Raw genomic sequence first — 14,958 nt, 5'->3', positions numbered from 1 at the left:
ACACCTCTTGTGACTGGTCTCCAACTGGATTTAACTCCATTACCACCACTCTCTGGGCCCGGCCCTCCTGCCAGCTCCTTACCCAGCCGAGAGTGTACCCATCCAAGCCACGGGCTGCCAGCTTCTGCAGGAGGTTAGCATGGGAGACAGTGTCATCAAGTGTAGTATTCAAAAATGACACATTTTCTTCCCAGAATGCCACCTTATATCCCCAAAATAAGACATTTTCTCTCCAAAACATCATCTGTTTTACCAAATAGAAGATAGTATCTCACCAAATCACTGCTTTCTATCCCCAAAATAAAACATTTTCTACACAAAATGCTGCTTTTTATTCCTGAAAATAAGATATTTGGAAAGAAAGTTGCTTTCACTGTCAGATCTCAATGACTTGTTAAATGTTTTGCATTCACTTTGCTACACTTCTGTCTGTAGACATCTTTCAACCAGTTCAAACATTCCCAGAAGTAGAAAAACAAAGGGAAGTTCCAGTGGAACAGCACTAGCAGGAGGAGCATCTCTCATTGCTGCCCCCAGGACCCACAGCACTCATTTCTCCCTGCCTGCACAACACTTTGCTTACTGTCCATGCGCTCCTGGCAACACAAGCTATTGTCATTTATTTACTGTTTTGTACATTCCATTATTAAATGTCTTGCATTCACTTTGCTATACCTCTTTTCAGCCGTTCATTCAGTTACAAAGCCCACCTCCCCGGGCCCCCAGGCCCACCTTCAGGGCAATCTGGGCAGCAGAAAGGGCAGCGACCCAGATCTGCCACCACCGTTGGACCCATCCCTCCCCTCCAGGACCCCCTCCCCTCCTCAGTCAGTTCTGCGTGGGAATGGAGGGATGAGAAAGGGCTATGGGAATTCTTGGAGAGCTGAGTGGCTCAGCCTGTAGTGGAGGAGGCTCACTGCGATCCCACACACAGCCATCAGTCCCCAGGTGCAGTAAGGACTGAGCCAGGCTGCACCCTGCAGTACCCAGCAGCAGGATCAGAGTCTGAGGCCTGCCTAGGTCGTGTGGCTGCATTGCAGGCTGTGGTATGGAGAAAGCCCCATTGGAAGATGTTTTCAGTTCCTGAATGTCCCTCCCTCCATCTTGCTCTGCTTCACCCCCAGCTGCAGCTCGGCGTCCCCCAACATGTTGCTGTGGTTGCAGAGCTGGACTTGGCCCTTGACCTGTGCCCCTGTCCCCACGATCCACCTTGCCTTCTCACCCCTCTATATCCAGTGCATGCCCCATCTATCTCACCTCCATGTCCCACCTACGTCCTCTCTACGTCCTCTTCCTAGTCTTCTCCATATCCCCTCCATCTTCTTTCCGAGTCCAATCTATGTCCCCCCCTTCTGCATCCCCTCCATAAGCCCTCTGGGTCCCATCTGTCTCTGCACACTAGGAAGGCCATACATGGCTGCAGAGCTGCAGCACTTACAGCGTCGATGACTGCTGAGATGACCGACCTCCCTGCAGCCTCACTGCCAGGAACAGAACTGCTTGGAGCATGGCAGCCCGCCCAAAACAAATAAACAAAACACAACAAAACAAAACAAAACACAACAAAACAAAACAAAACAAAACAAAACAAAACAAAACAAAACACAACAAAACAAAGAGCTTTGCATCCTGGGAGTGGTAGTTCCTGCGGGGCCTGCAGCTCCCAGCAGGCCCTGCAGCTCCCAGCAGGCCCAGGCGAGGGCAGAGGGGAGCGGTGCTGTCAGCCCGGAGCTCGCCCAGAGAGCCCAATGTTCGCAGCACTTCACACCAGGCACTTTGGACTCGGCTCTTTCTGTCCAGAACGTCCCTGAGCTGCTCAGAAAGCACAACTGCGTCACCCTCGGTGGGCTGTGCAAAGAAGGCTGCCATTGCAGGCTCAGCTCTGACCTGGTCCAGCAATGCACTTCCTTGCAACTGGAGCACTGACACACTTGCTTCTTGCAAGTAGCAATCGCCCACCGCTTTGCACACCTCTGTGCTCGTGCAAATGGGCACGACCCCAGTCTTGCACTCCCCGCATGCACACACACACACACAGACACACACACACACACGCACACACACGCACACGTACCACCTCGTCCTTGCACACCTTCCCTCATGCATGCACAGATCTCTGCAATGCGTGGACACACCTGTGCAGCTGCACCGGTTTGTTCACCCCTGCACACCCACGTCTGCAACCCCAGCCTTGTCCACAACTACGTGCACGCTCACTCGTGCATGAAGGCTTGCACAGCCTTGCTCACAGCCATGTGCATACACACAAGTGTGCAAGAACAAACAGTACACCTGCAAACACCTTTTTGCACACATGAATGCACAGTGCACACCCTGACGTGAAAGAACATCCCTTCACACACTGCTTATGCACATGCATCCACATGCTGGCAAACTCTCTGCACATCCACGTGCAAATACCATCCAGGAACGCTTTTGCATCTACACACATGTACAACCGCACACCTTTGAGCACTCCTGGGGACACACACGTGTGCCACCTCTTCCTCGCTTACCCACCGATGCATGTGCAACCCCACCCCTTTGCACACCCCTCTGCTCATACGAATGTGCGCAACCCCATCCTTGCACTCCGCACATGCATGCACACACGTTTACCACCCATCCCCGCGCACACTCACACGTGCACTCACACACTTTTGCTACCCCGCTCCTCCGCACACTCCTGTGTACACGCACTCCTGCAACTGGTTTTCCCATCCTGCAGCCAGCAGTTCTCCAACCTGAGGCTGCCTGGCTGTGAGAGGAACGTCTCAGTGGGAGCGTGGCTGTTCCTCCCCTCTGACAGGGCAGGTGTGGGACAGAAGAGGGAAGCAGAATGCGTCCACTTTTTCCTCGTTGCTCCTAGTTTCTGTCTTGTGCTGGGAAACAAGCAGAGTGACTGTGCCTCTCTGTGATGCTTAGCTCTGTACCTCTGCCATCATCTCTATACTCAGATGTTCCTCCACGTAATGCTCCACACTACGAACCTGCAGATCCCAAAGGAATCCTTGGCTGCTCTCACTCACCTGGAGGTTGCAGGGTGCTGGGCCTCCTGCCTGTACCTCCTTCCAGGTGTCATTTGCAAGACCCTGTATGTAAAAGTGATATGCAAAGTTTTCCTTTCCCAGACACCAGCTGTAACAGCACCTCAGTGTGCCCCTTACGGGAGCTCCCGCTGGGACAAGGACAAATAGGCTGTAAACTATTAAACTCCCCACTCACTAGTGGAGAAGTTAGACATTTTAAGAAGGAACTGAAATCCTCGGATGAGGATCCTCTAAGAGTAGCAGAACAGTTTGATCAATTTCTGGGGCTACATTTGTACTCGTGGATGGAACTGATGTCTATTCTGTTGTTTACTGGAGAAGCAAGAGGCATGGCATGATTAGGTGAGCAGCTACGCAAGAGTGGGAAAAGAATAACCCTCCAGGGCGTCCTGGAGCAAAAATAGCCAGTGGAAGACCTCAAATGGGATGGTAATAATCCACAAGAGCGGCAAAATAGGAAAGATCGGCGAGACATAATAATGGCTGGGATTAGGGAGGCAGTACCCAAGTCCCCGAATCTTACCAAGGCATTGAGCTCTCAGGACTCAAATTAACAAATGAGACCTTAAAGATAACTGGGGGTAGAGGGAACTGGGATGACAGTATCGAGCTGAAACTCGTGTTTAAAGCAATAGCAGGACAATTATTCTACGTACCTGATGCAGGGAACAACTTGCTGCGGATAGCTGATGAAACTGGGAATGCAAATAACAACGTGTCAAGGTGGGATTACTGTATCAGTGAATGTATTAACTGAGGCAGACGAGAGAGAGATAGACCCTGCGGTTTGGGTCCAAGGAGGAAATAGAGGGGGATTAAAAATAACCCCTTTGAAAATAAAAATGCAAGAAAAACATGAAGTCATAAGACAGAGACAATATCCAGTTCCATTTGAGGGACGTATTGGCCTTAAACCTGTAAAACAGTGATTACTAAGGGATGGGTTGCTGGAACCACATCTGTCACCTTTCAATACCCCCATTTTGCCAGTCAAACAGAACCTGAGGTTTCCTACCGATTAGTGCAAGATTTGAGAAAAATTAATGAAATAGTACAACAACAGCACGCAGTGGTTCCAAACCCATATACCTTGATGAGCGTGAGACATACATATCTCATGACAGGAAAACAAACAAACAAACAAAACAAAACGACAACAACAACATTAAGCTTACTAGACCTTTTTAAATGGAAATGAAGTAACAGGTTGGAGAAATCTGTTTGTTCGTCCTGTATCAGGAACAGACATCAGGGGGCAGACAGAAGTAGTTACTACTTCCAGCAGCTCAACTGCAGCAGGAAAAGCTGGGAATGCAGAAGGAGTGAGAAGATCCAAACAACCACACAGCATTTTAATATGAGTTTTTCCTGGTGAGCGTTGGGCATTTCCGAGCATTATTCTTAATGTGATATTAAGTAAAGTTTAAAGATCATAAAATCACAGAACAGTCTGGGTTGGAAGGAACCTCAGAGATCATCTTATTTCACCCCACCCTGCTGTGGACAAGGACACCTCCCACTAGACCAGGCTGCCCAAAGCACTATCCAGCCTGGCCTTGAACATTTCCAGAGAGGGTGCGTCCACAACTTCTGTGAATTCCCAAGGGACCCTTATTCATAATCTTTGATTGCTCTTTGGATTGATCAGTAGGCAGAACTTGAGTTACTTTATGGAAACAAAGAGTAACAAATCAAGGCAATAAAGACCGAATGTTATTTCCTTTTACAGAGAGCTAATCAAAGAAACTGAACAACAGGAAGTCTTGGAAAGGGGAGTCCATAGGAGTCTTAAAGGTACGTATGTATCAGTACACACACACACTGTGGCACTGCAAGTGAACTGAAAACTTGGTCTGATGAAAGAAGGTGGTTTGCTTCTCCAGCTTTGGTCTAACCTATCTGCACAAACAGTGCTGCTCTGAGGGAGTTCTCAAAGCGTTTGCTACAAGACATAAATCCTAAAAATAAACTTTCTGTAAACCAAGTGACTTCTTGCACCCAGGCTTATAAAATACATCAGGAAATCGCCCAGAATCCCTGTAAGTAAGTTATTTCAGTCTTGTGTGAAATGTTTGTTTGGATGTTGGTCTGATCTCTCCTACTAACAAGCGAAGTAGTATCCACATCAGGAAGTCATTCCATGCTTTTGTACTGGTACGTCATGCCTGTGCTGCATATAGTGAAGCCTGAGCTTAAACTGAAACTCCCCTTTCAAATAAAAAAGACAAAAGACAAGAGTGTCTGGGCAGAACGACAGAAGTGTTAACAAACAGGCAATTGGTTAAACAGATCCACAGGCTCTCCTGCTCTAATGAGGTGTTTTTTTTTCAGTGGGATAGCATGTACCAAAGAGTTACAGTGTGCCTGCGTGCAGCAGCACTAGTGAGCCTCACAAGGTGAAGGTGGGTGAGTGCAAAAGAAATCTTAAGAGTGCAATAGAGAAAAGAGGGCAAACCCATGACATAGTTCAAGGAGCACCGCTGCCTGCAACAAAGCTGGGAGCAGACTATTCTGCACCCGTGGTAGGTGCCCTTCATTGCCTGTGCAGAGCACAGATTTGGAAAGTCGTGCAAAAACGGAAAGAAAAGCAGATCTGATCCATCTTCTTGTTCCAGAGAGGGAGACAGTTGCCAAGACCCACAGCAAGCAATGTCCTCCCTGACCGGTTGTTCTTCTGGCTGACCACCTAAAAAATAACTGGGCTCTGCAAAAGAGGAGAGTCCTGAGCTGGAGGGCTCCAGAGGGGAGCTCTTGGTTCCTGAGCCCTAGCTTGCTGAGATGAAGAAAGAACAGAATGTCCTTGCAAAATAAGATCTGAGAAGAACTAGTTAAACAAACTTAAGATCTTGCAGGTATATGGCAATATATACTAGCTTAGCTTCTGCCTGTAAATCTCGTATGCTTGACAGAACAAAGAGTATACATTTTGTCAAACGGGATACAGTGATAGCTGGGGAAAACAACAAAGGAAATGGCAGGGTATAGCGGAAATGCTAAGTCATGGCCTGAAACAGTGATGGAGCACCTGGTGGGAAGGCAGGGCCAAACCAGGGGAGCTCAGGTGCATGCAGTGGACCTGAGTGACAGGAAGGGATGAAGGGAAGGACAGAAGACGGGAAGAGAGGACAGCGGTCAGTGAGAAGTGCAGAAGAGAACAAGAGCAGAAGGGAGGAAGAGAGGGCAGAAGAGCAGAGAAGGAAAAGCGCCCTCGAGCAGAAGAGCAGATAGTGGTCGGAAGAGAAGAAGAGGAGAGCATGAGAGGTGCAAAGAGGATACGGCTAAGTCGGAAGAGCAGATGAGAAGAACGGGAGAGGATGCGGGTAAGAAAGAAAAGCAGAAGAGGAGTAGACGTGCACGAGAGAGAGGAGTGAGCATCCAAGGAAAGAAAAAGAGCAGAAGAGCTGAAGAGGAGAGGATAAGAGTAAGGGAGAAGAGCTGAAGGTTGGACGGATGGTGGCTGAGGAGAAGAGCAGGAAAGGGAAGCAGCAAAGAGGGAAGAGCAGCAAAGACAGTGCTGCCTGTTCTGCCCCAAGATACACTGGAAGCCAGGAGCAAACGTCCACGCTATCAGGTTAGAGATGGGACGGGAAGGATGTTTGGGTATGAGAAATGAAACCATGGCAAGCCTGGGGGAAAGGGGCTGAGCCCAACGGTCACAGAAGCCCCGTTGGGGGAGGGGCTCCCCTAACTGCCACTCTCCAGCTGTCATGGCAGGTAAGGCAGCAGGCTCCCCCTGCTCCCGAGCTTCAGCTGGCCCCAGCGCCCCAGATCCCAGCCCAGCGCCCCAGATGCCACCCTCGTGAGCCAGATCTCAGCCCAGCAGCCCAGATCTCAGCCCAGTGCCCCTTCTGGCCTTTCCCCACAGAGAGAATCCCTCGAGGAGCGCTGACGGTGCCTCTGACACCTGACGCCACCTTCACTCAAGCGACTGTGCCGCCACCGGACCCCGCCTGGATGCAGCCCACCATCCGCGGACCGATGCCGGTACCACCCCAACCCCTCCCTGTCCCCATTGCCACCCACCTGGCGCCTCAGGCCTCTGTCTGGCCTGGGGTACCAGGTGTCTGGGGACAGGCAGCGCAGCTCCCAGCTGGGGGGCTGCCCCCAACCGTGGCTCAGCTGCCACCTGGGGGCCTGCCCCCAACTGCAGGGCTGCACTTACCGCTGCTGCAGCTGCTACCTGGGGGGCTGCACCCAGCGATGGCTCCCCCCACCGCCCCTGCTCCCTGCTGGGGACATCCCCTGCCGGCAGGGACGCTGCTGCCCCAGCAGCCCATGGGGCTGTGGCCTGCGGCCGTGCCCCATGCAGAGCCCTCGCAGCCTGCAGGCACCTGCCTGCTGCAGGCCCCCGGCCGCCCCGGCCCCCCGCCACTTCTCTTCCAGGTACCGGCACTGCAGCAGCAGGTGCTCCCCGTGCCCTGCACCCTGCCCGCCAGCTGGGAGCCGCCGATGGAGCCCTTTCAAGACGCCGTGGCGCTCATGGAGGACCAGGGGCAGCCAGCACCCACCGACGTCTGCCCCCAGCCCGACACGACTCCGCTCACCTGCAGCGCTGCCACGCTGGAATCAGGCGGTGAGTTCAGGGGCCGCAGAGCGGGCGGCTGGCTGTCCGCACCGGCCGGCTGTGGGAAAGCTGGCATTGCCCCACTGGGGATGTTCTGGCTTTTCCAGCACGGACAACAAGCGCAGGCACCCTGCAGGACACCGCAGACATGGGCGATCTGCTGGCATGGATCAACGACGGTGAGTCTGGGGGCAGCAGAGCTGGCCAGGCTGGTTGGCACCCAGTGGCTGTGGGAGAGCTGGCCTTGCCCCACTGGGCAATGGATTTTCTTCCTTCTCCAGAAGTCACATCCGAGACCGGCATCCTGGACAACAGCGAAGACTTTGACGATCTGCTGGCGTGGATCAGCAACGGTGAGTCTGGGGGCAGCAGAGCTGGTGGGGGGGTGTCTGCACTGAGCGGGCGTGGGAAAGCTGGCCCTGCCCCACTGGGCATTTTCTGCCTGTTCCAGAAGAGACACCCAGCAGCAAGAGACCGGAGGACGATGTGGAAATGGACAATTTGCTCACCTGGATTGTTGGTGAGTTTGTGGCTTCCAGAGGTGACGGGTGGCTGTCTGCAGCAGGTCAGCAGGTGTGGGAAGGCTGCCATCATCCTTCTGGTCTGGGGGATGCTCTTGCTTTTTCAGAAGCGACGAGTGCTCTGGAGGTCCCCCAGCACAACCAGGACCTGCCTGCATCCCCTGAGCTGCCTGAGCCGACCCCCCTGGCTGCCCCCGCACCTCTGTCGCCCCGCACCGCACATCTGATGGAAGAGGCGCGGCGGAGGCAGCCCCGGGTGCATCTCAGCCGCCTGGTGCTGCCCACCCCCCTGGCTGCCCCCACACCTCCATCGCCCTGCACTGCACGTCTGATGGAGGAGGCACGACGGAGGCAGCCCCGGGTGCTTCTCAGCCGCCTGCCACTGCCACCCGGCTGCATCTCCTGCCGGCTGGCAGACAAGCACCACGGGGACAGCAGCCAGCCGGCCAAGTGACAGCACCCACCTGCACCACCACAAGAGGCAAGAGCAGCGGCTACAAGCAGCACACTGGCAGCATCCCCGCCACAACCAGGAAGCCACCGCATGGCCAGCATGTTCTAGGCCACAAACACCGGCGCTAGGCGGAGCTGCCTGTGCCAGCACGGCGGCCAGCAGGAGGACTCGGTGCCCATCACAGCCCAACAGCGGCTCCAGCGGGAGTGTACCAAGAAACCGGCCCACTTGCTGTAGCAGGAGACGTGGCCGTAGCCGACCGATGCGCTTCCCTGTAGCCCTGGGCTCCTCGCCGGCCCCCACGACACCCAGAGAGCAGCGGCAGTGTTCCAGGGGCACCAGCACCGGCCCCAGCCCTACCCCTCCCAAACTGGGCTGTCCGCAAACGGCATCTTGGACTGGGGCACTGCGGGGCTCTGAAGCTGATGGACCGCCAAAGCGTTGCACTGTCAAAGCTCCGGGCTGGGAAATGCTGGGTGGGGGGTGGGAAATGCTGGGTGGGGGGTGGGAGATGGTTGGCTGAGGGGGGAGGGGGTGGGAATTCTTGGGGTGGCCAATATTAGGGTGGGGGATGGCTGGCGGGTGGGAATTTGGGGTGGGGAATTGTTGGGCCGGGGGACTGGTTGGAGGGTGGGAGTTTGGGGTGGGCAATGAAATGGCTGTACTCTGCTACTGTTGGGGTGGGAATCTGGGGGGTGGGAAACCGTTGGGGAGACAAATGTCTGCGGTGGGAGATGGCTGGCATCAAAAATGACGACTCTGTAACTGCTGGCCCTGGGGATGTGGGGAGGGGGAGGGAACTTGGTGGGGTGGCAATTCTGGGGGAGAAATTGTACTCTGATAATGTTACACTCTCAAAGTGTTGGAATTTGGAGGAAGGAATTCCTGGGGTGGGAATCTGGGGGGCTGTTGTAATACCAGAAGAATTTTACAGAGCAGCAGCCGTGGATCAAGAGAAGGACTTCACAGAGCAGCAGCTGTGGAGCAGGATCAACAGCACGAGAACATGGATAATTCCTAATAATTCTAGTTCCTGAGACAATAGTTGGCTAACCTGAACGCAAAAGGCCAGCGCGCTAGGACTAACAGCCACACAGCAACATGGTTAAATAGAGCTGCGTCCATTGACTGCCCGAAAAGCCATACTTTTATAGCAGACAGACGAAGGCGTTTAAAAATCACACACACTCATTGGAGGAAAGCTACCGCAATAACAACCCTAAAACCCCCCTTCAAAGCCGCGAGCCATTCATTCTTTTCCTAGAGGTGTCCTTGGTCCTCGTGCTGTTGATCCTGCTCCACAGCTGCTGCTCTGTGAAGTCCTTCTCTTGATCCACGGCTGCTGCTCTGTACAATTCTTCCGGTATTACAACAGGGGGCTGGGAGGTTTTTGGCAGAGGGAGGGAACTATTGGCGGGAGGGAGCGGGGTGGGGAGGGGGCGAGAAACTGATTGGGGGTGGGAGTTTTAGGGGGTGGGATCAGAAATAATTGTTAGGGTGGGAAATGGTTGGGAATATTGTCATTTATTTACTGTTTGGTATGTTAAATGATTAAATGTCTTGCGTTCACCTTTGCTATACCTCTGCCTGTGGCCGTTCATTCAGTTAGAAAGCCCACCTCCCCGCGCCCCCTTCAGGGCCCACCTTCAGGGCAAACTGGGCAGCAAAAAGGGCAGTGTCCCAGATCTGCCACCACCATCGGACACAGCCCTCCCCTCCAGGATCCCCTCCCCTGTAGTGGAGGAGGCTCGCTGCGATCCCACACACAGCCATCAGTCACCAGGTGCAGAGAGGACTGAGCCAGGCTGCACCCTGCAGTACCCAGCAGCAGGATCAGAGTCTGAGGCCTGCCTAGGTCGTGTGGCTGCGCTGCAGGCTGAGGGATGGAGAAAGCCCCATCTTGAGATTTTTTCCGTTCCTGAGGGTTCCCCCCTCCATCTTGCTCTGCTCCAGCCCCAGCCGCAGGCCGGCGTCCCCGACAGGTTGCTGTGGTTGCAGAGCTGGACTTGGCCCTTGACCTGTGCCCCTGTCCCCACAATCCACCTTGCCTTCTCACCCCTCTCTATCCAGTTCACGCCCCATCTCTCTCACCTCCATGTCCCACCTACGTCCTCTCTACGTCCTCTTCCTAGTCTTCTCCATACCCCCTCCATCTTCTTTTGGAGTCCAATCTATGTCTCCCCTTTCTACATCCCCTCCATAAGCCCTCTGGGTCCCATCTGTCTCTGCACACTAGGAATGCCATACATGGCTGCAGAGCTGCAGCACTTACAGCGTCGATGACTGCTGAGATGACCGACCTCCCTGCAGCCTCACTGCCAGGAACAGAACTGCTTGGAGCATGGCAGCCCCCCCAAAACAAATAAACAAAGCAAAACACAACAAAACAAAGAGCTTTGCTACCCAGCACAGTGAGGGAAGGAGAACACGGCCCATGTCACAACCCACTGCTCCATACAGCTCCACACAGAACCAGAAAGCAGAGCAGGAAAGTGGAGAGAGCTGGCCTAACTCTTGCAGGACTGTAGCCAATAGCCCAGAGAAGAGGAGGAAGCAAGGCAGAAGGCAAGGTTATGTCTGTGTGTCTGTCTGAAGGAAACTGAGCTGCAGACGTTCAGAGCGCTGCTCAGTGCAGCCATGGCACAGACAGCTGCACACAACAGGGCTCCAGGAGCACTGACAGCTGCTGAGGCACTGCTGGGAAGGAAGGGGGAGCTGCCATTCATCCCTATGGAGAAAGTGCCAACGGAGAACCAGGAACGCCCAGCACAGATCCACCTGGAGCAGCAAAACCAGCAGAGCTCCCCGAGAGAGAAATGCTTCCTCGGCAGCTCCTGCCTGTGCTGCACTGCCGCACCCAGACATGGGCCCTGCTCTCCCTTCTCAAGCCGTGGGCTGGGAGCTGCGTCCTTCCCAGGCAGCACAGCAACTGCTCAGCACACTGCAGACCGCTCCCCCAAACCATCCTCACAGTGCCTTACCTCCTGGCAGGCTCAGGGAAGGAGCAGCCGGCGACCTGAGCCCACAGGCCCAGCCCTGCACAGCCCTGCACCCAGCACTGTCATGGCGGCGCCCGGAGCTGCCGCACAGCATCCTGGGAGTGGTAGTTCCTGCGGGGCCTGCAGCTCCCAGCAGGCCCTGCAGCTCCCAGCAGGCCCAGGCGAGGGCAGAGGGGAGCGGTGCTGTCAGCCCGGAGCTCGCCCAGAGAGCCCAATGTTCGGAGCACTTCACACCAGGCACTTTGGACTCGGCTCTTTCTGTCCAGAACGTCCCTGAGCTGCTCAGAAAGCACAACTGCGTCACCCTCGGTGGGCTGTGCAAAGGAGGCTGCCATTGCAGGCTCGGCTCTGACCTGGTCCAGCAAAGCACTTCCTTACAACTGGAGCACTGACACGCTTGCTTCTTGCAAGTAGCAATCGCCCACTGCTTTGCACACCTCTGTGCTTGTGCAAATGGGCACGACCCCAGTCTTGCACTCCCCGCCTGCACGCACACACACACACATGTACCACCTCGTCCTTGCACGCCCTCCCACATGCATGCACAAATCTCTGCAGTGCATGGACACACTTGTGTAGCTGCACAAATTTGTTCACCCCTGCACACCTACATGTGTGCAACCCCCCCTTGCTCACAACTCCATGCACGCTCATGCATGAAGACTTGCACAGCCTTGCTCTCAACCATGTGCATACACACAAGTGTTCAAGAACAAACAGTACACCTGCAAACACCTTTTTGCACACGTGAATGCAGAATGCACACCCTGACATTCAACACCAAAAGAGAATTCAACACTCGAGAATGAAGAATGCACATCTGGCTTCAAGGAATGCAACTCTCCTATCTCCAGAGATCCTCACCCTCTCAGTGTGCCATCTCACCTGGACGTGAGTGTCCCTCACAGCCAGCCAGAAAAGCAAGCAGAGGCTGAGACCAAGGAATCCCTCCCTGATGTGCAGCTCTCTGACAGCTTCCCTTACACAGAGTGCTGGCCGCAGCCGTGTGCATTATCACATGCACTTGTGTGGGCAGTTGGTGTCTAGACATGAAGGAGACTTGTTAAGTGCTCTGCTGACATGCAGGGACAGACAGAAAATTTCAAGGGGGAGCTGGAGTATGTATAGAAAGGATGTACAGACCTACAGTTAAGGATGTGGATTTGCATCTGAGTCCGTGCCTGCAGATGATACAAGCACTATGCATTGTCACCCAATGGAAATGATCAAACAGTTGCTTTGGGACAGACTGTCTGTAGGGCTCAGGAAGTGTGGCCTTCCAAGGTACTTCAGGTGCCCTAAAGAACAGAGGCAAGCAGCGATGATTCCTTTCTCTCTTGATTCTAATACTTGTAGGTAGAGAGCTTGAGAAAGACTTTGGAGGCTCTCCTCAGCCTCTTCCTTTCCTCGTACCTTTACAAAAGCAGACTGCCAGAAAACAAGAAGACTGGACACGCATTTTGGGTTTGGTTATTTTTATTTTTTAATTTTTTTTAATAATTTTGTTGTTGTTGTTTTGGTGTTTTTGATGTTTTTGGTGTTGTTTTTTTTTTAAATCCAGTCCAATGTAATAAATTCTCAGTCATACAAGTGATGAATTTTTAAGGTCTCACTGCTGTTGGACCACACTCCACTTGAACATCAAGTGGAGCAGGAGGTAGCCTTCATCCAGAAAGGTGGAATCTTGATTAGATGTTGCTGTCTTATGGAGAGGAATCTTGGCATCCCCCAGGCTGAGCCAACACACATGCACAGATTTCTAGATGGTGACCATAACTTTCTGCCACTGCTCCTGCTGCTTCATCATCAGTGTCCAGCAGGAGATAACGAAGCTATGGAGGCACGGTGGTATCCAGGTCATCATCTGAAACTTCTTCCACCAGATTGGAAGGGACCAGTCCTCTTGTGCCGTCCGTCAGCTCTCCCAGAAACCAGCCATCCTCATCCATGTCTCCACAGATGTAAATGTATTGTCCAGCTGTCAGTGGAAGCTCATTTTCTGGGTCCTCATTAGGGCCATCAAAAGGATCGTAGCTGTGACGAGCTAAGAATCTTCGTATTAGTGGTGATGTTGGTCTGCAAGAATGCATGCTGCAGACTGCCATTGGCCACACTTTTGACTCCCCCTGCTTTTCCTGGGGGTTGGAGCATTCCTGTTCAGGATTTCTGTGCAGCCTCAGCTCTTTCCCATTCTCCTGGAGCTGCACGCATTTCTCGTCCAGATGCTTGCCGAGCGCTCCAAGTTTGACCTCAGCCTGCTGGAGACTCTGCAGCTTCTGGCACACTACTGGAGAGCATCCCTCTCTCAGCAGGTGGTTCTGGGCTTTCAGGGCCTGGCACTGCCTCTCCAGGTTGCTCAGGGAACGTTGGGGGCAGCTATACATCTCCAGTAGCTTGCTGCTTGTGCTGCCTGGGAACCCCAGGCCTTCCTTGGCCGTCTCATTCTCCTTTTCCAAATTCTGTCCCTGCGGCTGGTTGACTTCCTCTGCTTTCTCTGTGGTCTCTTCAGATGTGGTAGAGGCCTCCTTGAGCTGACAGACTCTTTCCCACAGCTGGTGGGTACGAAGGCTGAGCGTACGCGTCTTGTCCTTGAGCCACTCCACCTCCTCCTGCATCTGCTGAGAGCTTCTGCTCCACAGCAGGAAGCTCTGCTCTTCAAGGAGGCTGCACTGTCTCTGCAGCTCCTTCAGCTTCCTCTGCAGATGGACGTTCTGCTCCTGCAGCTCCCTGCGCTCAGGTGGGCAGGCCTCTTGTTGATCTGCAGCCTGAACACCCACCTCTGCTACAGCCCGATGGCAGGCCCTGGCCCCGTTGCAGGAGGCGGGTGGCTGCCCCTCCCCGTGCTCCAGGATGTACTGCAGGAAGTGTCTTCTCTGCTCCTGCAGCTCACGCTGGAGGCGCAGGGTATGGGCTGCCTGCTCTCCGCGGGACTTCCAGCAGAGCTGCCGCTGGACTTCCAGCTGCATTCTGCAGTCCACTCTGCTGCTGCCACTGATCAGCAGCGCCTCCACCAGTTGCGGCTGCAGATGCCATGCCTGGAAGATGGTGTCATTGCGACGCTTCTGCATCAGCTCCTGCATCTGGCGCAGTTGGGCCTCCTTCTCCTGCAGCAGTTGGCGGATCTCTGCTTTCCACTGCCTCAGGCTCTGCTCCCGCTGGCGCTGCAGCTTTGACACCCGTTCCTGCTCCCACTTGGAGAGCAGTCGGTCGGACAGCAGCTGCCGCTCCCGCTCTGCCGCCTCCTGCCGCTCACGTCTCTCGCTGGCCCAGCGGCACTGCAGCTCCATGGAGCAGAGCTGCTCGACCTCCAGCTGGGTCTGCAGTGCCTCCAGCTGCTGCCTGTTCTCCTCCTGCCATGCAGGGCAGGCAG

This window comes from Excalfactoria chinensis, unplaced genomic scaffold, assembly GCF_039878825.1.
Source record: "Excalfactoria chinensis isolate bCotChi1 unplaced genomic scaffold, bCotChi1.hap2 Scaffold_71, whole genome shotgun sequence".
NCBI lineage: Eukaryota > Metazoa > Chordata > Aves > Galliformes > Phasianidae > Excalfactoria > Excalfactoria chinensis.
Note: the sequence above shows the minus strand (reverse complement) of the source record.